Genomic DNA, 24,499 nt, shown 5'->3' with positions numbered 1-24,499 from the left:
CTCCGTGTAGCTGGCAGCTCCCAAGGCCAGACCACTGGGCAGGACTCCCAAGAGCAGTGCTAGCCTCTTTGGTGTCACAAAGGGTCAGGCCAGGCCTGCTCATCTCTTTCCCCAAGAGCAAGCTGCTTTTTGAGCAGATGTATGAACAACTGGATGCCTCTGATAGACTGCAGTTCTGTAAGGTTGCAATCCTACCAGCCTTGCAGAAAAGTAAAAAGAAAAGCTCCAAACTGAGGCCTCTCCATTCTGCCATCTTTCAGACTTTCCTACGTTCTCACAGGTGGGCCAGCAACTAACCATGGACCAGTAGGCCTGTCCCCTGCACTACAGAAGATGTTGGTTATGGGATGTACAGGTGGAAGAGTGAAGGGAGCCACGCAGAAGACCCAGGCCTTTTCCTTGCCCAGAACTTAACTGGGCAAACACACAGCAGATTCCTGCAGGATTTAACCCTTAAAGATTAGCCCTTAAGAAGCTACAAAGGTAAACAAGTACATGATTACATTCAGGCTGGTTGCTGAATAATAATAGCATCTGTTCCTGGCACCATTCTAATCAGTTTACATGTGTCAGTTCACACAGCAAATAAGTGACAGAGCCAGGATTTGAACCCAGACAGTCACTACACAAACTTCCTCCCACATTATCAGCCTCTCACAATGCAAACAAAACACTGACACAGAATGTGTCTTTGCTCTTGTGTACTTGTGGTAATTTGCATGATTGAAAGATACCATTAGGAAAAAGAAATGTTTTAAATATCTAACCCCTGGAAAAGCAAGGTTTAGAGACTAAACATTTCATGACCCATCCGAAGCTCAGCGGTCAAGTTTGCAATTCTACGAACTTCCTGCAAGAGTAAAACTGGCTGCTCTCGCTGCTGTTAATGGAGGAGGACCGTGACCTTGATGTACAGGTGGTGGGAGGGTGGGGCATTATTTAAGCAATGCGATCTGATGGGGGGTGCTGGAAAATGAACAAAAGTGTGAATTATTCCACAGCTGCTCACCCTGACGTTTATTGTGACTTTAAAATCTGTGAACATATGGTAACGGCTGGAAGCACGAAATAGCAGTTGGAAACGTGTAGACTTAAGGAAAAACCAGCCACCCTTATACCTCCCCACTTAGCTTCTCTGTAGAATGCTGTTGTCTTGCTAGCCTTTTTTGCTCCCAAATCTGAAGAAAGCCCAGGAACAAATGTCCCCTTTTCTTCAGCCCATCCGCCCATGCATCCGTGAGAGCTTTTCCCCCTCCAGTAACAGAAGTTAGTGTTTTGGTTCTTGGCTATGGTATTTTTATGTATTGTGCCCTTCCACAGTTTTTGTTGGATCTTGCTAAATTCCACATCTTTGTTTTACAAGGCTGGATAGAGAGCTGGAAACATTGGGATGACATTTTGTTTGGGAATCCATGGTGGTCCTTGGAAATTCAGGTCAACGGCTGCTTCTATTGCCAGTTGAGGGAGCCCCACTGTGTGGCTAGGAGATACCACCACTCCCCGGCCTCCCAGTTATTCCCCTGGTCATCCAGCAAGCCTCACGTCTTCCCCTTCCTCTTGAAAGCCTTTGGGAGCATTCTAGTGGCAATGACTGCCCCCTTCTCTGTGCCAGGGGCTGACTTCCACTTAGGCTGTCTAACTTTCTAGTTTTCTTTTTTTTTGAGACAGAGTTTCGCTCTTGTTGCCCAGGCTGGAGTGCAGTGGCGCGATCTCGGCTCACCACAACCTCCACCTTCTGGTTTCAAGTGATTCTCCTGCCTCAGCCTCCCGAGCTGCTGGGATTACAGGCACCTGCCACCATGCCCAGCTAATTTTTGTATTTTTTTTTAGTAGAGACAGGGTTTCACCATGTTGGTCAGGCTGGTCTCGAACTCCTGACCTCGTTATCCACTCGCCTTGGCCTCCCAAAGTGCTGGGATTATAGGCGTGAGCCACCGCGCCCGGCTCACTTTCTAGTTTTCATGTTTTATGTTGCTTTCTTCTAATTTGTAAGATTCTGAAGTTTCAGAAGCATGTTTACTTGATCCATCCCCTGCCTCACTACATTGACAAGTAGTAGCCGGGTGCTTCCTCTGTCAACATACACATTCATATTTGTATGCTTGCTGCAAACCACCATGCCTTTGATCAAGGAATGAATCCACTGCTTTACAGAGATTTCCATTTCCTGATCCTCTCCTTTCCTAAGCAAGTTGACTTGGGAACTAGGGGCACTCATAGAACCGAAGCCAGTTCACCCCTCTCAGAGTGAGAGAGACCTAGAGGTCAGTTTCATGGGTAACCTGAGGCTCCCTCAGATACCTGCTCTTTCACATAACAGGCTCTCCCAGAAGGACTAGTTCATACAGCAACTTCTTTTCTAAACACATTTCTCTGGAGAGCCCCATGCAGAGAGTGCTAGCTTCCTACGTGATATCCACCCCACCTTCTCTTTTAGAGATCCCCAGTGTTATCCTGGTTAGCACGTATCCAGTGAAAAGATGAGTTCTCTTGCAGAAGATAAAAGCAGAAGTTGTTGGGTGGGACTTCTAGGAAAGCCTTGTTTGCCATCCCATCCTTCCTGATTCCTGTTGTTTGAGATGTGGATATGATGGCTGGAGCTGCAACAGACATATTGAGGCTGTGAAGAAAAGACTAAAAGAATCATGGACCAGATGCGGTGGCTCACGCCTGTAATCCCAACACTTTGGGAGGCCGAAGCAGGTGGATCATGAGGTCAAGAGATTGAGACCATCCTAGCCAACATGGCAAAACCCCGTCTCTACTAAAAATACAAAAATTAGCTGGGTGTGGTGGCGTGCCCCTGTAGTCCCAGCTACTTGGGAGGCTGAGGCAGGAGAATTGCTTGAACTCGGGAGGCGGAGGTTGTAGTGAGCTGAGATCGTGCCACTGCACTCCAGCCTGGCGACAGAGTGAGACTCCATCTCAAAAAATAAAAATAAAAAAATTACAAATACCTGTCCCTGATTTTCTCAAGCCACCAAACCAATGCCAGTAATTACCCATGTCTGCATTTCTCATGACATGACAAAAGTAAACACCTTCATGCATTTACGCCACTACAGTCAGTTCTCTATTGCTAGCAACTGAAAGCAATTCCTAACTGATATACTGTGTTAGAGAGAGAGTAGTTCAGTGATTATTCACAGGCTTGAGTGACAGGGAGCTGAGCTCTTATGAAGCCAGTTCTCAGGAGTTCTTCCTTTGCTGACAAGCCCTAGAGTCAATCTTCTCTGAGTTAAGAGATTCTTTTTGGTGTTCCCAAATATAACTGCTTCAGTGAAAGCGAAACACGAAAGCCACCAGGCTCCCTCCCTAGAAACAGTTTTAGGAAAGCAAGTCATCATCTCTCTTTGACATGCGGTCACCTGCCAAAGTGTTGCTGATACCAAAGCCCACGAGCTACATGTCCAAGTTCTCCAACATCTGGCAGCTGAGCTGCTACTTGCTTTTTTAAGCACAAAACCAAGCATTCAAATGTTCCCAATTTAGCCTCATAAGCTTTATGTTGGGCTCCTCTACCTTGGCGCACAGCTGCCAGCAATTCAAAGCTCTCTCTTATACAGATATGTTCAGTTTTTTTCCCTGCGTGCATTCCCTTCATCCCCAACTGTGATGAAGTCACACTGGAGGAATTTTTCTAAAGGCAGCCACTCGTGTCTTACCAAGGTTAGGTGTCCAAAAGGTTTCTCTGGGGCTGAGATGGAGGTGAGAGTGTCCTCAAAAGGTGGCCCTTTTGAAAAGCCAATTCCTCTCTGTAGCCAGGCCCTCATTGCAAGCAGCCAGATTAACTTGTGCCATGGAGGGGGGTGGTATGGCGTTGGTGGGGAGATCTAACCCCGCCTTTTTTCTCCTTCACATCTGGGCAGTTTGAGAAGCTGCCAATAAACTGCATTCTCAAAGGCTAAGCATCCCATTTTGTGAGCCCCTTCATCTCTTGCTGATGCTGTGCAGGACCTGAATGCTCCTAGACCGCCTGCTCCCTCCCTCTGTGTTTTCTCCTGTCATGCCCCAGTTTAGTGCTGCCTTCTGTAGGGAGCCTGTGCAGTCAGGGAATATTGGCACTAAGGGGCTTCAAGCTTATCTCATCTCACCTTTTTTTTTTTCTTTTTGAGACAGAGTCTGGAGAGCAGTGGCATGATCTCGACTCACTGCAACCTACACCTCCCAAGTTTAAGTGATTCTCCTGCCTCAGCCTCCTGAGTAACTGGGACTATAGGTGCCCACCACCACGCCCGGCTAATTTTTTGTATTTTTAGTAGAGATGGAGTTTCACTGTATTAGCCAGGATGGTCCTGATCTCCTGATCTCAGGTGATCCACCTGCCTCAGCTTCCCAAAGTGCTGGGATTACAGGTGTGAGCCACTGCGCCTGACCAATCTGATTCTTAAATAGCATTTACTATGTGCAGGACACCATTCTAATGTATATATAAAATAGTCCCATGTTATGCATGAAGAATGTAAGGCAAAGAAAGGTTGAATAACTTGCCCAAAGTCTCAGATAGTAAGTGGCAGAGTTGGGATTTGATCCCAGGCAGTCTGGCTCTGTTCTTGACCACTCCACTATACCGATACACTAATACCCATTCTTTGACTTGTTTACGTCAGGTCCAGATGAGAGCTCTCTAATAAAACTCCTCATTCAGAGGAATACTGGCTTAACATCTTACCCCTGGAGGAGCATTTCCCAAAATATGATAAAAACAGGTGTTGAACAAACTAACCAAAACAAAAATAAATGCTATAGCCAAATAAATTTGCAGTTACATTAAACCAAGTTAAACAGGTTTTATATTACAGAACTTCTCAGAGCCTTTAATATGCTAATAGACATACATTCTCTGAGAGAGTCTGAAATATTTCCCAAACTTTTGGGACCATAGAAGCTTTTTTGATGCATTGATGTCATGACATATCATGTGCCCTGTGGAAAACTCAATTGAGTAAAAAAGACAAATCATATATTACAAAAAGAGTTTTGACCTCAAGAATGTCCTAAGATGGGTTAATCCCAACACTTTGGGAGGCTGAGGCAGAAGGATCCCTTAAGCCCACGAATTCAAGACCAGCCTGGCCAACTTAGGAAGACCCCCCCCCCCATCTCTATATTTTTTAAAATGCTTTTTTAAAAAATGAAAAAAAAAAAAAATGAGTTCAAAACCCCAGGGTTCCCTGGTCCACAGTTTGACAATGGCTATTCTAGAAAATACTATTTAAAATATAAGACTTGAAGCTCATCTTCAAGGGAAGCTAAATACCATATCATACTGCCCCATGCATAGGACAAAGGAGAAAAGCGAATGAAAGAATGTGGATAAGTGTTTTAAAAACAGTCCCCTTTCATTTCACATTCTATGTCCATATAAATAAAAAAATAATTTAAAAAAATCAGTTCCCTATCCTACTAGTTCTCTTTTCTTTTTTCCTTTTTTATTCTCTTTCCTCCTTTTTTTTTTTTTTTTTCATTTAAAATCTCTTGTTGCTCCATAAGGATTTAAGGTAGCTTACTCTTCCAGTGAGTCAATGTTCCTGTTGACGGAGACATATTTAAGTAAAGGGTCATTATTTTAGGGGGACTCCTAACCCTTCACTCTATCCTAAAAATTCCCTACTATCATCCTACAGGTCAACCTAAAATTTCTGCCACTGGCGTTTTGCTTATTGGGGTAAGGCCATATCTTTCTAGAAAGAGGCCTTGGATTAAGATACAGTTTCATTTTGCAGCTAGGTGTGAACACAGGTGGCTACTGCCACATGGGAATGTGTCTCTCAGATTAGGGCACTCATCCAGGAAGAGACCCCTAAGGACAGGGACCCAGGATGGGAAAGTACTGCGATGGGTACTTGCGTGCAGCCCTAGAAAGTGAGGTGCCCTGCTAAGAAGTCACTCTTTCCTTTTTAGGGAGATGTCCGAAGATACGTTTTATTTCTTTAACAGGTTTTTTTTTTTTTTTTTGAGACAGAGTCTTGCTCTGTCACCAGGCTGGAGTGCACTGGCACGATCTCCGATCACTGCAATCTCTGCCTCCCAGGTTCAAGCGATTCTCCTGCTTCAGCCTCCCAAGTAGCCCACCACGCCCGGCTAATTTTTTTGTATGAAAGTAGAAATAGGGTTTCACCATGTTGGGCAGTCTGGTCTTAAACTCCTGACTTCAGGCAATCCACCAGCCTCTGCCTCCCAAAGTGCTGGGATTAAGGCGTGAGGCACTGCACCTGGCCTCTTTAACAGTTTTATCTAGGGCCTGCCCTTATCCAAGGTCATTTTGTGTTTATATTAGACTGCAGGTCTTTGAACCTGATTTCAAACCTCATGTCAAGGCTAATGCAGCATCTGCAGTACTGCACCCGAATGTGACAACCCAGACCAGGTGGGGAAAATGAAATCTAGTTCAGGCTGGGTGGCCCAAAGTCCCCCTTGTTACACTGGCCAGCAGCAAGGTAACACTGGCCTTGGCTCACAAGGCACGTAAACCACACAAGATGCTGCAGTCAACACCATCGAGGCGAGAGAGAGAATTATAGACTGGAGGAGATGCGAAGGGTCCTCTCCCCTGAGAACCCCACCGTCTCCCATGCTTCTTTATTCTGTCTTCACAGGGTTGGGGGTCCAGCTATCTGTAATTGGGAAGTGAAGAGGATGTGACCGCCAGGTGATGCTAACCCTGAATCCTTGGTGCCTGTGTTATGCACCCTATGCTGAATTTCGGTTCCAGCTGTGTGCTAGGTGAGTCTTTGGGTGTTTGGCTGAATGATCTTTTAAGGCTGGTGTGCCCCTTGTCAAGGCTAACCCATCCAGCTAAGTGTTTTCTAAACAACAACACAGTCTGGGCACAGTGGCTCACACCTGCAATCCCAGCATTTTGGGAAGCCAAGGCAGGTGGATCACCTGAGGTCAGGAGTTCGAAACCAGCCTGGACAACATGGTGAAACCCCCATCTCTACTAAAATACAAAATTAGCCAGGTATGGTGGCGGGAGCCTGTAGTCCCAGCTACTCAGGAGGCTGAGGCAGAATTGCTTAAACTCAGGAGGCGGAGGTTGCAGTGAGCCAAGATCATGCCACTGCACTTCAGCCTGGGCGACAGAACAAGACGCTGTCTCAAAAACAAAAACAAAAAACAAAACAAGTTTATTAGGAGTTTTTGTACATATGTTAGTAATGCATGCTAATTATAGAAAATTTAGAAAATACAGATAAGAAAATGGAAAAGTCACCATAATCCTATCACCCAGAGATAACCACAGCTGACTTTGGATGTAAGTCCCTCCTGTCCGTCCTTCCAGCCTCTAAATCTCACTACATATGCTGCTGATGGGATTAACGTGTGGTCCAAGCATTGTGCTGCCCCACCTCTCAGACACTGATCTGCAGCCGAAGGGGCCGGTTTTTCTGTTGGGCTTCTTGGGCCTGGAGGGTAAAGGGAGGGGCTAACAGGGAGCCCGACGCTCTCTCTCTCTCTCTCTCAAGGCCGGGTCTGACCTGGCAGAGAGGAACTGGCTCCACAGCTCTGGGCAGAATCCACTGCCGCTTCCACGCAGGGAGGACCGGGGGAACCGCAGCCCCACTCTGGTAAGTCAAGAGAGGGAAGCTGTTTATCTTCAATAGTGTGTTGGGGCTGGTATTTTCTCTCCTGGCACCCCGTCCCGGGGCAGGGTCCTCGGCAGGAGTGGACAGAGACAATGCCCTCTTGGCCACACTTCCACGTCCTTAGCTCCTCACACCCCCTCCAGCACTGGCCACTGAGGCTGCTCTGCTATTCCGTTTAGATTTCCCAATTCCAAGTCTATATTTAGTCTTTTCTGCACTAGAACACGCACGGCAGTTAAATATGAAATCTAAGATGTCATCAACCAGCAGCCTAGGATTCCATATAAAATGCATGCAGAAACGTACCGAGGGCTGGCTGGCTGGCTGCGATGAGTCACCTCAGGGCCCCCAGCCGCTCGCCACCACTCTTAATTCTTCACATTAAGCAGGGAGAGCAGCTGGGGAAGCTGGGCTCTTCGGAGACAAACACTGGCCAACTAGGGATGCTCCTCTGCTGTTTCCACTTCTCCCCAGGCAGCTCCTGCTGGCTTTCTGTTTATTTTGCAATTAGCACTTGAAGGAGACTCTGGAGACATTTTTGCTTGGGGGCTGAGAGCTGATATTTCAGAATTTCTTCCTCTCCTTAGAGCTCTAGGTTCTGGAAGGAGGGTTTGAAAACAACAGCTCTCAGCGTTCTTTCTAATAATACTCTTGATTATGATCCTTGGCAATTTCATTATCCACAGACATGATCCTTCCGACACTCAGCCTCCCGGTTCCTCTCCTTGCTCTTCTCCACCAATCTTGTCCTTTATGGCATCGCGGCCACTCACCCCCATGGCCGTTCCCTTGACTCTGTCATTACTCCCAGTTGCACTGTCTGTACCGTCTTGACTTCAAACGTCCCACTCTCCTAACACAGTTCTCGTCCCACTCAGTCTTCCCTCTCCAGTGATTCTTCAGCTTTACTGCGACCCACAATGGACTGATCTGCCATCTTTTCACCGTTCCTTGCTCCTACTTGCGAGTCTTGCCTGCCCTCTGTACCCACTTAGATGCTGTGATCTGGGGTCTTCATCCCTCCCATCAATACACAGTCAACTCCCTTGACCCCCTCTCCTTTGTTGTACCTGCTGGCAAGACCACAGTCCTGGCCAAATCCTACTGTCTGCCCACTGTGTGCACCTGCCCGGCTGTGTGCAGCTGCCTGGTCTCACTCAAAGTTCAGCCTCACTAGCTGCAGGTGGGTCCTGCCGTCTGGCTGGCACTCCTATTTCATTTCCCTGCACTACTTATTCTCACATTCTCCAAGACAGTGATTTCATATTTTTTCCCAGCTCAAACTTGCAACACCTTCCTCCCCATCCTCACCCTCACCTGGTGACCGTTCTTCCAAATTCACTGAGCTAATAAAATAATTGGCTGCCAAGTTCCCATCTTCCCACCCTTGCCCGCAATCCCACCTCCATCTGTGCCTACCTGCTCTGCCTTCCCACCTTAGACAAGGAATGAATTTCCCAAGCACCTGTCAGCAATTCTCAACGTGTGGGCCTGAATCTTGACTGCATCAGTATCACCTGGGGGATGGTCAGAAAACGCAGCTTGTCCACCCCTAGTCCAGACCTGCTGAATCAGAATGTCTGGGGCAGGGCCAGGCTCAGTGGCTCATGCCTGTAATCCCAGCACTTTGGGAGGCCGAGGCAGGTGGATCATTTGAGGCCAGGAGTTTGAGATTAACATGTGAAACCCCATCTCTACTACAAATGCAGAGATTAACCAGGCGTGGTGATATGCACCTGTAATCCCATCTGCTTGGGAGGCTGAGGCATGAGAATCACTTGAATCTGGGAGGCGGAAGTTGCAGTGAGCCAAGATTGTGCCCCTGCATTCCAGCTTGGGCAACAGAGCAAGACTCTGTTAAAAAAAAAAAAAAAAAAAAGTCTGAGTTGGGGCCCCAGAATCTGTTTCAATGGGCTCTCCAAGGCATTCTTATGCATGGCACTGAGCTAGGTCCCTTTCTCTGTCACCTACTCAAGGACATCCCTCCAGCAGTTGTCTCTTCTCTACAGCGTCATTTCCAATATCATACAAACAAACCGGAAACAAAACACCTCTCTAGACCCCAAGCCTGCTTTAGCTACCACCCCATTTCTCTACTTCCCTGTTTTCTCTTGAACTCCCTTCAATCAGTCTTTGGTTTTCACCCTCCTCCAAAAGTGCTCTTGCCAAGGTCATTGTGAGAGAAACTGGCTAGATGGTCACCAAACCACTTCCTCTTCCAGGGCACATAACCAAATGACATTTCCCAGTTACTTTGCCTTTAAATGAGGCCGTGTGACTAGTTCTTGCCATGGGAACTCTAGTAGGGTCAACATGCCAGCTTCAGGCTGAAGCACCAGAGCTCAGGTGTGCTTCTATATGGACCACTCCTTCCCTTTCCAAGGGAACCATGGCAGGTGTGCACTGAAGATGGAAAGAGCCTGGCACCCAAATCACAAAGAAGGCCACCTGCCAAATACTTGACTGGACTGTGAGATGAATGAGATATAAGCTTTTTATTGTACTAAGTTATTGATTCAGGGATTATGCATTGGAGAAATAAGACTGCCCCAATAAAGTGACCAGGGACCTCCAAATTTCTAAATCCAATAGTCAATTCTTAGTTATGATCACTTGTGACCAAATAGCAGCATTTGGCAAAGTCAATCAATGGTTACTTTTTGAGAAATTTTCTTTATATATTCTCTAGGCTGTTTTTTTAAGAAAAAATTCTTTAACTCACTTTAGTATGCTTTGCTAAGTCTTCTTTGTGTAAGATTGCCCCAGGACTTAGTCCTTGGATCTCTTCTCTCTCAGTCCTCACTCCTTTGTTAATATCAACCTCATTCTTGGCTTTGAATACCTTCTCTACACTGATTATTTCCAAGCTTACATCTCTAGCCTGAACCCAAGACTTGCTTGATCCACAACCTACTAGACATCTCCACTTGGTGTCTAATAGCTACCCAAACCATACCCAAAACCATAATCCTGATGCCTTTCACCCTACTTCACCCATAACCTTCCTCTTCCCACTAAATGTTAACTCTGTCCTTCCAGTTGCTTCAGCAAAAGAAACTGTGGACTAATCCTTGAGTCTCGCTCATTTCCCATATCCTATTATTATTAAATTCTGCAGGTCTTACCCTAATAACATCCAGACTCTCAGCTCACTCTTTTTTTTTTTTTTTTTTTGAGACGGAGTCTCGCTCTGGTCAACCCAGGCCTGGAGTGCCTGTGGGCCCGGCTCTCAGGGCTCACTGCAAGCCTCGCCTCCCGGGTTCACGCCCGATTCTCCTGTCTCAGACCTCCCGAGCAGCTGCGGACTACAGGCCGCCCGCCTCGCTCGCCCGGCCTTAGTTTTTTTTCATTTTCTTAGTAGAGACGTTGAAGCGTCCGGTCTCGCAGCGTAGTGTAACAGGGATGGTCTCGATCTCCTGACCTCGTGACTCTTCGGGGGCCCGTCTCTGGTTGGCATAGCCCAAAAGTGTCTGGTTAAGATGGTGGTATTAGCGAGGCTTGAGTGAGCCACTGCGCCCGGCCCTCAGCTCACTCTTATGCTGCTGTCATGGTCTGAGCCACTGCCACCATCTCCTGCTTGAGTTGTCCTGCTCTCCTCCTCACAGTCTTGCTGCTCACATTCTTTTCTGCCTTCTTTATAGTCTTAATCAAGCACCCAGCATGAGCTTCATACACAAAAATCAGATTGTCTCACTTTTCTGTTTCAACCCTCCCCCTCTGCCAGTATTTTCCCAGATCACTTGGAATTAAAATGCTGAAGATGGCTCGCAGGCTCCCTGTTGCCCCTCTGCCTTCATCTCTCTGGACTCTCCTTGGCTCAGTCCATTCCTGTAACACCCTCTTCTTCGCTGTTTAAATCCTGCTCTTGCCTGGAATATGCTGGCCCAGATAGTCATTGCTTGCTCCCTCACTGCCTTCAAACCTCTGGTCAAATTTACCTTAACAGAGGGGCCTTCCCTGATGTCAGCTCATGCCCTACACTCCCTGTGCCTCTCAGCACTTATCACTACCTAGACAGTTACTTGATTGTCTACTCCCACCAGAATGTAAGGTGAGCAGGGACTTTGTCTTGTTTATTCTGTGTCTCCAGAACATAGAACAGTGTTGGGTACACAGTAGGTGCTCAATAAACATTTGTAGAATGAATGAAAGAACAAACAGCTGAAAGGGCCAGCTACAGCCTCCTTGGCTTAGCGAAGAAGCAAGTTTTTCTAGTTGTATTTTGCACTTGTGCTTCCATTCTGGTGGATCCAGAGTCTTTTCTTCCTCTCCTTGTGAATTTTGTCTCAAGGATCTTGTCTGCCTCTTGTGTGACCTCTTTCGGACTGTCCTGGGTGATTCGCCCATCTTTTCAAAACTTGGCCTTGCAGTTACCTGGTGACATTGTACCTGACTCTCTATCACAGGTTCTTGTTCATGAGGCTCCAGGAATTCATTTTACAACACAGGGAGGGCTGATCCTCCACCTGCTGAGGTCTGACCAGAGTCACCAAGGGCAGCATCGGGTTCTCCTTTTGCGAAAGTGCAGAAAAGCAATCATGAAACCATCAGAGGAGAGGATGGAAGTGTGGAGACCCGTCCAGTCATAGGATTCTGGAAGAGGGATGAGCGGGCTGGGCAGGCTGCTGAGGAGGTGCTGCTTCCTGGTGCCCCCTCCTCTCCAGCACTGTCTCTGGGAAAGGTTGTTGGAACCAGAAAACACACAGCCTTGGGTGATGAAAAGCCTGTTTATTCCTAGTACACTGGACACTTTGTTCAGGAATAGTTCATCCATTTGAAAATATTGCCCTTGTAATGGTGCCAAGGTCATTGCCTGCTGGGGTTATCAGCACTGTGTGTGCCAGCTCTGACTGGGTGTTTTAATAGGTGGATCGTTTCCCTGCCAGAGGGACTACAGAACATTGAATGGTTAATTTGTATTCAGTGCTATCCCTGCATGCAGTCTTCATGTTAAGTTTTTGTTGGGACTTTAAGAAAAAAAGAGAAATGAATAAATAGGTTAGGATGCAATGAACTGCTTTAAAAGGAATTTTAAGTGGTACCGACTCACTTTAGAGTTCTCCATACCCATCTGATAATAACAATGTACCTACCTTTGCAAAGTTTGCCAAACAACAACAAACCCTTGTATTCATTGTTTCCTTTGATGCTCAAATCAATCCTGTAAGGTAGGGTGGTGTGTAAGGTAGGGTGGTGTGTAAGGTAGGGTGGTGTGGTCCTACCTTACAGGATTGATTTGAGCATCAAAGGAGACAATGAATACAAGGTGAGAAACTGAGGCTCAGGGAAATTAAATGGCTTTTGTCAAACGAGGTCAAAGAATTAACACAGTGGAACCAGCATTGTCACCCAAGTCTCTTCTTAGTGCCCAGATTTGACCGTGTCCATACCATCATGGTGAGCCGGGCAGGTATAGAGGGGAAGGATCTAGCTGGGTTTGGACAGAGATGCTTGATCTGTCGAAGTGAATGTGAGTGAAGAATAATTTTGTTACTGACTATAGCCCTCTGTCAGCCAACACATGGTGATAAATACAGTTGCTCACCTCGAAAATGGTGTGAAGCCCCTACCTGCTGAGTGGATGATGAGTATCCACTCAAGTGTGGCCAGGCCTGGGGGAGGCAAACATTCCATGCAGTAGCCTGTGGCACTGTGGGAAAATCTCCACTCTGGTTTTTAAGAGATCAGAGTTCTAGTGCCAGCTCCACAGTACCGAGGTCCATCGTGTGACTTTGAGCAAACAAGGTCTATAATCTGTAAAAACAGATTTGAATCACATCTGTTCACCACCCTAGTATAGACAGACAAGTTTTATTGCAATATACCAGTGGCTGGAATAAAGAAATAAAAAGCTCACCCATCAAATTAATGAATGCCATGAAGCTAGAGTGTAGCTAATGACAAATGACAGATAAGTTTTCTTGAAGACCTTGAGACTTGTAGGAACGTTTAGATAAAACGTCTAAGGTAAATGCACAGAATTGTATTTAGGTTTAACAAAAATTGCACCAGTGACAGCATTTGTTCTTGATGCACACTAGTTTATTTGTTGAAAAGATTTGGGAAAGGGAATACACAGGTTTGAACTCGAGAAGATTTAGGAGTTTTAATTGATTCAAGTCTCAATATGAATGGGGATTGACAAAGAAGTTAGCACAACCACGGACTCTCCCAACACAAGTGTAGAATCTAGGACAAGGAACCATGTTGGGCTTGCAAGCGTGGCCAGGTAAGCATTGGGTTCTGTAAGCATACGCTTAATAAGGTTATTAACAAACTGGAACTGGCGTAAATGGTTGGGAAATCATGGTCTATATCAGTGGTTTTAAGGCCTGTAAGGAGAACACTTAATGGGCTGACATGATGGTGGTTTGCACAGAAATAAATGGTGAAGAGGATGAGGAAGTGCATAATTCATATGAGTATCTGCAGGGCCAAAGCTAATCCAGCAGATGAAACTAAAGGGAGGCAGAGTTTACCTGTAAAAATGGAAGCAGGAGGCCTTGCCAGGTGGTGAGCTGCTTCTTGTCAGATGTGCAGGCAGTGGCAGCCTGACCTCCTTGTGGGGACTGGCATGGAGGTTCCAGCACCATGTGAGATTGGAGATAAGGAAGGGCTCTTGATTGACAGCAGCAATCTAGGAAATGGGAGAATGAGGGAGATGAAAACTGGAAATGCTTTGTAAATGTGAGGTTGTACTGTTAGGCGCTGAGGAGGAAGGCCCTCAGCATTGCCTCAACTCAGACTTTCCACCATTCCTAGATAGGGCGAGAAGTGTCTGTCTATACTCACTCCTCACTATCTACAGCCAGTCTCTAAGCTCTGCCCATCCCTCTGCATATGCCTGCACACAGTCACACAGTTTGCTAAGAAGTGTTCTTTCGTTTGTTTTAGACAAGGTCTCGCTTTGTTGCCCAGGCTGGAGTGTTCCTAAGCAGCTGGGACTACAGGCACGTGCCACCATGCCCAGCTAATTTTTACATTTTTTTGTAGAGGTGGAGTTTCGCCATGTTGCCCAGGCTGGTCTGGGACTCCTGGGCTCAAGCAATCCTCCCACCTTAGCCTCCCGAAGTGTTGGGATTACAGGCGTGAGCCACCGTGCCCAGCCTGCTGAGACTTTTGAATGTGTTCTGCTTCCACTATACAATTGAGAGCACTGAAGTACCAGAGAATTCCAGGGTGGGGAAGAAATCCAGAGTCTGCTCCTGAAAGAAGTCACCCTTGAGTGTGAGTCTGTTCCAGGTAAATCAAGTGAGCTGGAAGATCAGTGAGCTTGGATTTATTTGGTATCTTTTTTTTTCCTTCTTTAAAGGGAGCCGTAGAATTAAGGATTGAAGTTTTCTTTCTTCCTTTTCTTTTAGAGTTTTTTTGGGCTACCTAATACATCAGCTGAACTAATCTGCAGAAAATAAATTTATCTTTAAAATAGAGCTATTTAGATGCCTGAGTAACAAACCCTATCTCAGTAGAAGCTGTTGGCAAAATGAAGCTCACCTCTTAGGCTGACAGCACTGTGGAAATGATGCTCACAGTTTCAGGGGTGAAACCAGATTGGCTTCCAGCCAAGGGTACCTTACTAATGGGTGTATTTGCATTTGGGGAGGAAAAGACCTGTGGCAACACAGCCACGTGGTTGTTCCTCATAACCCACAGTTGGGTTTCATCTGGACTGCCTCCCCACCCCTAGCGTCTGCTGATGTATCTGTGTCTAAAGCCATAGTTTACTCTTTTTTGTCCTCATCCTTCAACAAGCCCTACGTCTTATGTGCCTACTGTCCAGACTTCTCTTAAATCTATCTGTTCCTTTCCACCCCAACTATCAACTCAGCTGAATAGCCACTAAATGAGGCATTGTGCTAGGCTCTGAATTGCAAAGATCATTAGGGCATTTGGTCTTATTACTTCAATCCTGGGTTATGCACCTGTGCCAGGAGGTGCAGCTGATTTTCCTGATTACACTTCCAGACCTGCCACTGCTTCTCATACACACAACTTTTGCTCAGACGCTGTCCTGTCCTTCCTGTGAGGTATAGTCAAAACCTGCATTTTCAGAGGCCTCTGTAGCATGCACCCATTGTGATTGTGCAGTCTTAGCTCCTTTTGGCCCTGTGGAAGGAGAGTGGATTCTAGAAAGATCCCTGCCCAGCCACTTCCTGCCCACTGTGACCTTGAGCAGAATCTCAGGCTCCAAGTGTTGTATGGGTGATGGCGAAGGGGTAGCAAGGAAACTTGAGTGGGTTTGTCAGAACTAGGAGCAATAAGAAAACTTGAAAGAGCCTCCTGTCTTAAGAAGGCACTTGACTGCCTCTGATCAATTCAGGGAGGCTTCAACAGCTCTTAAGAGGATTAGGCCAAAGGACTTCAGTGAAACTTTTGTGCTTTTGTTCCCTAGAGGGGAAACCCTTGACACGTGTTACACACAAACAACACTTGGGGTGGAACAAGAGCTTCGCAATGATCTGTCTGGAACCCATGATACAATTCAGCATCTCTTTAGAGCTTCAGTCTATCAAACATTTCCAGACTATTTCACTTAACCTTCACAATTATTGAAATGCTTGGGGGGAAAAAAAACTCCACATTTAAGATTTCCAAAGCAGAAGCATCACCAGCAGCCTTAACAGCCATTCAAAAAGATATCTTCTCCGGGCTTGTTACCTCTTATCCTCCCTCTGTTATATTATAGAACTCTTCTTAGAGAGATTGCCTGGAAAGAGGTAAAGTATGCATAGACATGGTCAGCCCCATTTGCAACTGAGCAAATGAGACTCAGAGTGGCAAAGTGACTTTTTCAGAATCACAGCAGTAAAGGGTAGCATTAGGAAGCTAAGCCTGATAATCCTGTTTTTGTCCTGTTGAGGAGATAGTGAGAGCAAAGGGAAGTGGCGACAATGAAGGAATAAAACCAAGCTCATCCCCCTGTTCCTCATGCCCAACCCTTGCCAAGACTTTAGGTAACAGAAGGAAGAGAACACATGGATGGGGACATGCTGGGCCTGGAAGAGCTGCGTATGTCCTGCAGACCACACGTGTGGAGCCCATGTCCATGTGAAGGGGGTGGGGTTCCAGTCCTAGAAGCAGGATCATGGAAGTGGCCTTGGAGGACCTGACAAGGAAGCCTATGATCTTCCAGGTACCATTAGGTGATGTGGATTTAGACACTGGGTGTAGCTGTGAAGCAGACTTTTGCTTTTTTGGTTGTCTGGCATCCATTTAATCACTCCCCAGCTTCCTGCTTGGGAACTTCCACTAATGCTGTCAATCCATGGACTTCTAGAGGAGCTGAATCTACCACTGGCTCAGGAACAGGAACCTGACCTGGGCCTAAGCTGATGAATCTATCAAATTTACCTTGGCAAAGTGATTGCCTCAGGAATGCGCAGTGACCCAACTAGAGCCAACAGGACTTTTCCCAGGTATCCTGAAACAGACACTCTTTTTATCCTGGATGTGGACCTGAGATAGTATAGTTCTGGGAGTTGCTGACAACCATCTTATGGTCGTGAGCTGATTTGAGATTGGCTTCAACAAACAGAAAGTAGAACAGAGAGACAGAGATAAATTGGATCCTGATAAAATTTGTTTGGAATCTTGTATATGATGATTTTTCTCCTGAATTTTTTCAGTTATATGAACCAATACATTTTGTTTGTTTAACCCAATATGGGTCATGTCTTCTCTCAATTGCAGGTGGATGAATCCTGTTTCATAAAGTAGGATTTTAAACATAGTCTGCAGAGTGAAAGTTTGTCATACAGGTTTCTTATCATGGAACTTCTTTTTTTATAGAATTGTGGAAAGCTTGCAAAGGGCTTTTGCTTCTGACTATGATGGAGTGACTGGTATCAGATGGCCCTCTTGTCAGGAACAACCATAAAAGCTATACTTCACCCAGCTTTTTGATAGCATGGAGAAATGTCAAGATAGCTAGGATTGGAAGGAGTAGATAGGATCCCTGACAGAATGAAGTACGGTTCCAATCGAAAGCCCAGATTTTGTGGAAAGTGATAAGCTAATTTCAAAATTTATATGGAAAGGTAAAAGTCCAAGAATAGCAAAGACTATCTGGAAAAAGAAAAAACATTTTCTTAACATTACTAAATATGACAACTTATTATCAGGCTACAGTAACTAAAACAGAATGATATTGCCTCAAGTAGATATCAATAAATAGATTATTGGAACAAAATAAAAAATCCAGACCCAGAAATATAGTCTTTTATTTTCAGCAAAGGTACCACTGCAATGCAGTGAAGAAAAGATGAGCTTTTCAATAAACAATGTGCTGAGTCAATTGGATATACACTTGAGAAAAATGGAATTTGACCCCTACCTCATACTATACACAAAAATCACTTTCAGATTGATTATAGACCTAAACGTGAAAGATAAACAGTAAAGCTTCTAAAAGATAGCATTAAAGAATATCTTCATGACCTTGTTCATTTTGGTATCTCCTCAAGAGTTTGGTACGTGGTCAGTGTTTGATAATTGTCCATTACATGAATTATGGAGTGGGGGAAATAAAGTGAGAGCAATGGATGGGAGGCTGGTGTGACAGCAGCAAAGGTAGCAGCCATGAGATCAGGGAGAAAGGACACACTGCATCATTCTGGGGTAATTTTTAGCAAAAGATACATAATCCCTCCATCAGGGAAGGTATAAGCCATGGCAGGTTGGAGGAGCAGGCCAGGAAGGCTCTAAGCCAGCCAGGCCCACAGGAAGTCGAACATTTGTACTCTCCTGAGGACTCCAGGCTTTTAGCTTGTGGGACTTCATTCAAAATTTCTGTCCTTGTATTTCATGGTTATTTTAAAAATTGGAATAACTATTTGTTATTAGTCAATAACTTACATATTTCACATGTTAAATTTTGGTGGTGCTGCTTACAAAGTGCCACAACTGGCCAGGTCTGGTGGCTCATGCCTGTAATCCCAACACTTAGGGAGGCCGTGGTACGAGGATTGCTTGATCCCATGAGTTTGAGATAAGCCTGGGCAACATCATGAGACCCTGTCTCTTAAAAAAAAAAAAAAAGGCCGGGCGCGGTGGCTCAAGCCTGTAATCCCAGCACTTTGGGAGGCCGAGACAGGCGGATCACTAGGTCAGGAGATCGAGACCATCCTGGCTAACATGGTGAAACCCCGTCTCTACTAAAAAAATACAAAAAACTAGCCGGGCGTGGTGGCAGGCACCTGTAGTCCCAGCTACTCGGGAGGCTGAGGCGAGAGAATGGCGTAAACCCGGGAGGCGGAGCTTGCAGTGAGCTGAGATCCGGCCACTACACTCCAGCCTGGGCGACAGAGCGAGACTCCGTCTCAAAAATAAAAAAAAAGTAAAAAAAAAATTAGCCAGGTGTGTTGGTGCATGCCTGTAGTCCCAGCTACTTGGGAGGCTAAGGTGGGAGGATCCCTTGAGCTTGGGAGGTCGAGGCTGTAGTGGGCTATAATTACACCATTGCACTCCAGCCTGGGTGACAGAGTGAGACCCTGTCTCAAAAATAAAATAAAAAATAAAACATGTCTGTAAATTCTTTGATGCTTCTGCCATTGAGAGGTAGGTTTATGTATCCTTCTGCTTCAACCTGGGCCTTAGTTATTTGTTGACTCACTTCAGTGACTGGTTGGCCAATGGAATAAGGCAAAAATTATCCTAAATGTCTACAGTGTTAGGTTATAAAAAGCAACACTGCTGTACCTGGTTCTCTTGGGATACTTGCCTTTGCAGCCCCAAGTTGTCACATAAGAAGTCCAAGGTTGCCAAGCTTTGAGTAAGTCTCAGCCACATCGAAGGCCAGATGAGGATTTTCTGGATAATGGGCCCAGTTGAAGTCGCAGCCAACAGATGCCATCAATTACCAGACACATGAGTAAGGCTGACTCCAGAGGACTCCTGTACCTCATGACTGAGTTGCTCCCAGCCTCCAAGTCTTGCCAACCAAGACTCTAGACATTACAAAGCCATGAAAAAGCTGTCCCCACCTTGCTTTTGCCAAATTTCCAATCCACAGAATCTGTGAACATAATACAATGATTATCTTTTACTGCTAAGTTCTGGAATAGTTTATTACACAGCAGTAGATATTTGGACTATCAGTCATGATGTATTTTCATAAGAATACACAGTTTGCAGTAACTGATGCTATGAAAAAACAGTTGCTTGTGTCTTATGTTTCAAATATACATCTATGTAGTATCTAATGGTTTCTATTTACTCTAATAGTCAATGATGTCAATTTCAGGGGCTTCTACAAATTAACAGCCCCAAATACAATGTCCCTCCACCCAAAACAGATGTGTGAACACGTTGATATTGTGTGATTTATATAAACATGCTCATGAGACTGAGGGAGGAGTAAACACGTAGCACTTTTATACTCAATTTTCAAGTAAGTGTCCTGCATTTTGATTTGGGCTCAGAAGGTGTTTCTCACGGCCTGGTAGGAAGCCTGGTGAGGGAGGCTGACACTCTAGTTCACCTGAAGGCAGAACAGAAATGACCATGGGAAGCTAGTGTTGGAGGCAGGGAGGAAAACGTCCTGGTAATCTGGTTGGAAGTGGCCAGTCCTTCTGTTTAGATAAAAGAAAAAACTCAAACTAGACTTCAAAGTAAAAATGCCTCATGGGCTATACGTAAGACTCCGTGTAAAACAATGTGTTGTTGAAAACTTGAAAACAAAGGATTGACAAAATCATACGAAGCAAAGGCAAATAAAAAATAGGGATTGGCACGGCTAAAATCAAACAAGTTTGAATTTAAACAAGAAGTATTAAGCAAGACAAAGCATGATGTTTTGTAATGAAAAAAGTGTAAACCACAATGAAACCCTAGTAGTTATAAATAGATATATAGTAAGTTATAACAGTGATAAATTCATAAAACATAAACTACAGAAATTCAAAGAGAAATAGAAAAATACTAGTGGTAGAAGATTTTAATTCTTTTACCTGAGACTTTGACAGGTACAAAAAAATAAGAATATTGAAGACTAAAATAATGTAATTTAAAAGATAGTCTTTGTGAACATATATTCAAATGCTATATCAGAATATATCTTCTTTGAAGTACTCATGCAATAATCACAAAAATGTTACTCTTAGATTAAAATAATACTTCACTAATTTGCAAAATGGAGAAATAGTGCAAGTAAAATTCTCAGCATTTCCACAAAATGGAAATTAGTTTTAAATAATTATAAATCTAAAACCTTATCATTTAGAGCATTTAAACTCTTCATTAACTTTTTGATCAAATAGGAAATTTAAAAATATAAAAAATCTACAAAGTAACAGCAACACATATGTAATCAGAATCTATGGGATATTGCCAAATTGATAAACAAGAAAGAAAATAAATGAAGTGTCCAGTTCTAGAAGTTTAAAAGAACAATAACACTAAGGCAAACAGATGGAAAGAATACTAAAGGTAAAACTTCACTTTTGCATTACAAAACAGAAAATGGTGATACAAAAAAAAAAATCAATCCAGTTCTTTACGGGAAAAATAAAAAACTATATAGATGTTAATTAATCAAGAAAATAGGGAGCACAAATATATAAAATTTTAATAAATGAAGTGAAGGAATCATAAAAGGCTACTTTGCTTAACTATATGTAAATAAATTGCTAAACGGATGTTTTTCTAGGAAACATAAATTGCCAAAATTGGTCAGAACAAAAAGAAAACTAAACAAATTAACATGGAGAAATTAGAAAATGTTATTAATAATATTAACAACTAAATAGCAATAGGCTCGTACAGTTTATTAAGCAAATTCTATAAAACTTTTCAGGAACTGGTAATTTCAATGCTATTTAAGATATTTCGGAACAAAGGAGGAGAATCAAAGGTGCAAATTCTTCTTATGAAGCCAGTATAACATTGATATTAAAACTCAACAAAGGCCGGGTGCGGTGGCTCAATCCTGTAATCCTATCACTTTGGGAGGCCGAGACGGGCGGATCATGAGGTCAGGAGTTCGAGAACATCCTGGCTAACAAGGTGAAACCCCGTCTCTACTAAAAAATACAAAAAGTTAGCCGGGCGAGGTGGCTGGCGCCTGTAGTCCCAGCTACTCAGGAGGCTGAGGTAGGAGAATGGCGTCAACCCGGGAGGCGGAGCTTGCAGTGAGCTGAGATCTGGCCACTGCACTCCAGCCCGGGCAACAGAGCAAGACTCCCTCTCAAAAAAAAAAAAAAAAAAAAAAAAAAAAAAAAAAAAAAAAAAAAAGTAGCCAAGTAACATCATTATATTAAATTTGTCGTTATTGTCTAAGAGTGACCATAAAAGTGACTATATTCACCCAAAATGTTTTCCAGGGACAGAGATCAGGTAGAAATGGGCAGATGCAAAAAAGAATTAGGTAGATCAAGTAGAAATGGGCAGATGCAAAAAAGANGGAGGCTGAGGCAGGAGAATGGCGTCAACCCGGGAGGCGGAGCTTGCAGTGAGCTGAGATCTGGCCACTGCAGTCCAGCCAGGCAACAGAGCCAGACTCCATCTCCAAAAAAAAAAAAAAAAAAAACAAAAAAAAAAAACTCAACAAAATGGCAACAAAAATAAATAAAATTATAGCCCAGTGTCACCTAATGATTATTGCTGTAAAAATCTAGCATAAAAGAAACAGACCCATTAAAGTCAGAAAATAGATGAAAATATGTATTATTATTTAACAATGAACTGGAAATGCTAGTCAACATAATTAAGAGAAAAATAGAGGTATGAAAACTTGAAAGTAGGAAATAAAATTACCATTTTGTGTAGATAATTACTTTACAATTCAAGACAATCAACTGAAAATATGTCATAAATAATAAGAAAATTTATTTAAGAAGCATGTTACAGAGTTAACATTAGGAAATCAATAGTCTCATTATGTAGAAACAATAACCAGTTAAAATGTGACAGAAGAAAAAACTCATGTATAATGGGAACAAAAAAATAAGTTGTCCAGAACAAATTTTTTGTGTGTTTGTTTTGGGACAGAGTCTCGTTATGTTGCCCAGGCTAGATTCAAACTCTTGACTTCAAGAGTTCCTCTCACTTCAGCCTCAAGAGTAGCTGAGACTACAGGCAGGTGCTACTACTACGCACAGCCAGAATAAATTTAAAAGGAAATTGTGCAAGGACTATGTAGAGAAAACTTGAAAATGCAAATGAAGACTTTAAAAAATAGACATGATGTTCTTGGGTAGGAATATTCAACACTGTAAATATGTCCATTCTCCCTAAATTAATATATAAATGAAAAACAATAACAATAAAAATACTATCAGAACATTCTTTTGGAATTAAATAAGCTGATTGTATAGTCTATTATAAAATAAATAATTACTAACCAGAAACAAATCTGAAAAGGATACAAGGAGGTGTATTAGTTTTCTATTACTGCATAACAAATTACCATAAATTTAGTGGATTAACACAATACCTATGTATTAGCTCTCAGTTATGTGGATAAGAAGTCCCAACACAGCAAGACCGGGTTCTCAGCTCAGGGTCTAATGAGGCTGAAATCCAGGTGTCAGCCACGCTGCGTATTATCTGGAGGAGGGACTGCGGGAGAATCAGCCTCCAATTTCATTGATCGTGTTAGCCAAATTTAATTCCTTGTGGTTCTAGGATTGAGGACCCAGTTTCCTTACTGACTGTCAGCCAGGGGCTCTCAGCTCCCCAGAGGCCTCCTTCATTCCTTGCCACACAGCCCCTCCATTTTAAAGCCAGCCAGAGAGAATTTCCCTCATATTGATTTCCTTTCATGTGTTGAATCTACCTCTCCAGGAAAAGCCCGTTCTATTTTAAGGTCTCACCTGGGTCAGGTCTACTCAGCATAATCTCTCTTTTTTAAAGTCAGCTGGGCTGGGCGCGGTGGCTCAAGCCTGTAATCCCAGCACTTTGGGAGGCCAAGGCGGATGGATCACTAGGTCAGGAGATCAAGACCATCCTGGCTAACATGGTGAAACCCCGTCTCTACTAAAATCCCAAACAAACAAACAAACAAACAAAAAACACTAGCCGGGCGAGGTGGCGGGCGCCTGTAGTCCCAGCTACTCGGGAGGCTGAGGCGGGAGAATGGCGTGAACCCGAGAGGCGGAGCTTGCAGTGAGCCGAGATCGCGCCACTGCACTCCAGCCTGGGCGACACAGCGAAACTCTGTCTCAAAATAAATAAATAAATAAATAAAGTCAGCTGTACCAAAGAACATAACTTAATCGTGGAGTAACTATCCCGTCATTCACAAATTCCAGGGGTTATAAAAGATGTTTATACCCGGGAGGGGAACCTTGGGGATCAACTTAGAATTCTGCTTACCACAGGGGATAATAGCCTTACTATTACTATCACTAATATTAAAACATACTAGAAGGTAACAGTTAAAACAGTAAGACACTCCAAGGTGGGTGGATTGCTTGAGCCCAGGAGTTTGAGACCAGCCTGGGCGACATGGAGAAACCCCGTCTCTACTAAACATAAAAAAATAAAATATTATCTGGGCATGGTGGTGCATGCCCATAGTCTCAGCTACTTGTGAGGCTGAGGCAGGAGGGTCACTTGAGCCAAGGGAAGTTGAGGCTACAATGAGCTCTGATTGTGCCACTGCACTCCAACCTGGGTGACAGGGTGACACCCTGTCTCAAAAAACAAAATAAAACCAGTATGACACTGATGAACAAATAGGTCAATATTTATTGATCAATAAATAATAGATTCAGGGCTAGGTGCAGTGGCTCACATCTATAGGAGTTTGAGACCAGCCTGGCCAACATGGTGAATCCCTGTCTCTACTAAAAATTGAATAAGGCCAGGCATGGTGGTTCACACCTGTAATCCCAGCACTTTGGGAGGCCAAGATGGGCAGATCATGAGATCAGGAGATCGAGACCATCCTGGCTAACACAGTGAAACCCCAT

The 24,499-nt window shown here is 44.1% G+C and overlaps 1 long non-coding RNA gene across 1 annotated transcript in view; it reads left to right on the top strand.

The window, feature by feature from the left end:
• Window positions 1–6,616: 6,616 nt before the first annotated feature.
• The window catches only part of LOC108533813 (uncharacterized), an 81,699-nt gene continuing 63,816 nt past the window's right edge, over window positions 6,617–24,499 (top strand). The window contains exons 1-2 of the long non-coding RNA XR_001886823.1: window positions 6,617–6,726; window positions 7,470–7,571. This is a non-coding gene — a long non-coding RNA (uncharacterized LOC108533813). The remainder of the gene's footprint in view (window positions 6,727–7,469; window positions 7,572–24,499) is intronic.

The sequence above is a fragment of the Rhinopithecus bieti genome, unplaced genomic scaffold (genome assembly GCF_001698545.2).
Source record: "Rhinopithecus bieti isolate Rb0 unplaced genomic scaffold, ASM169854v2 scaffold_11508, whole genome shotgun sequence".
Taxonomy (NCBI): domain Eukaryota; kingdom Metazoa; phylum Chordata; class Mammalia; order Primates; family Cercopithecidae; genus Rhinopithecus; species Rhinopithecus bieti.
Note: the sequence above shows the minus strand (reverse complement) of the source record. Positions and strands in the feature narration are given on the sequence as shown.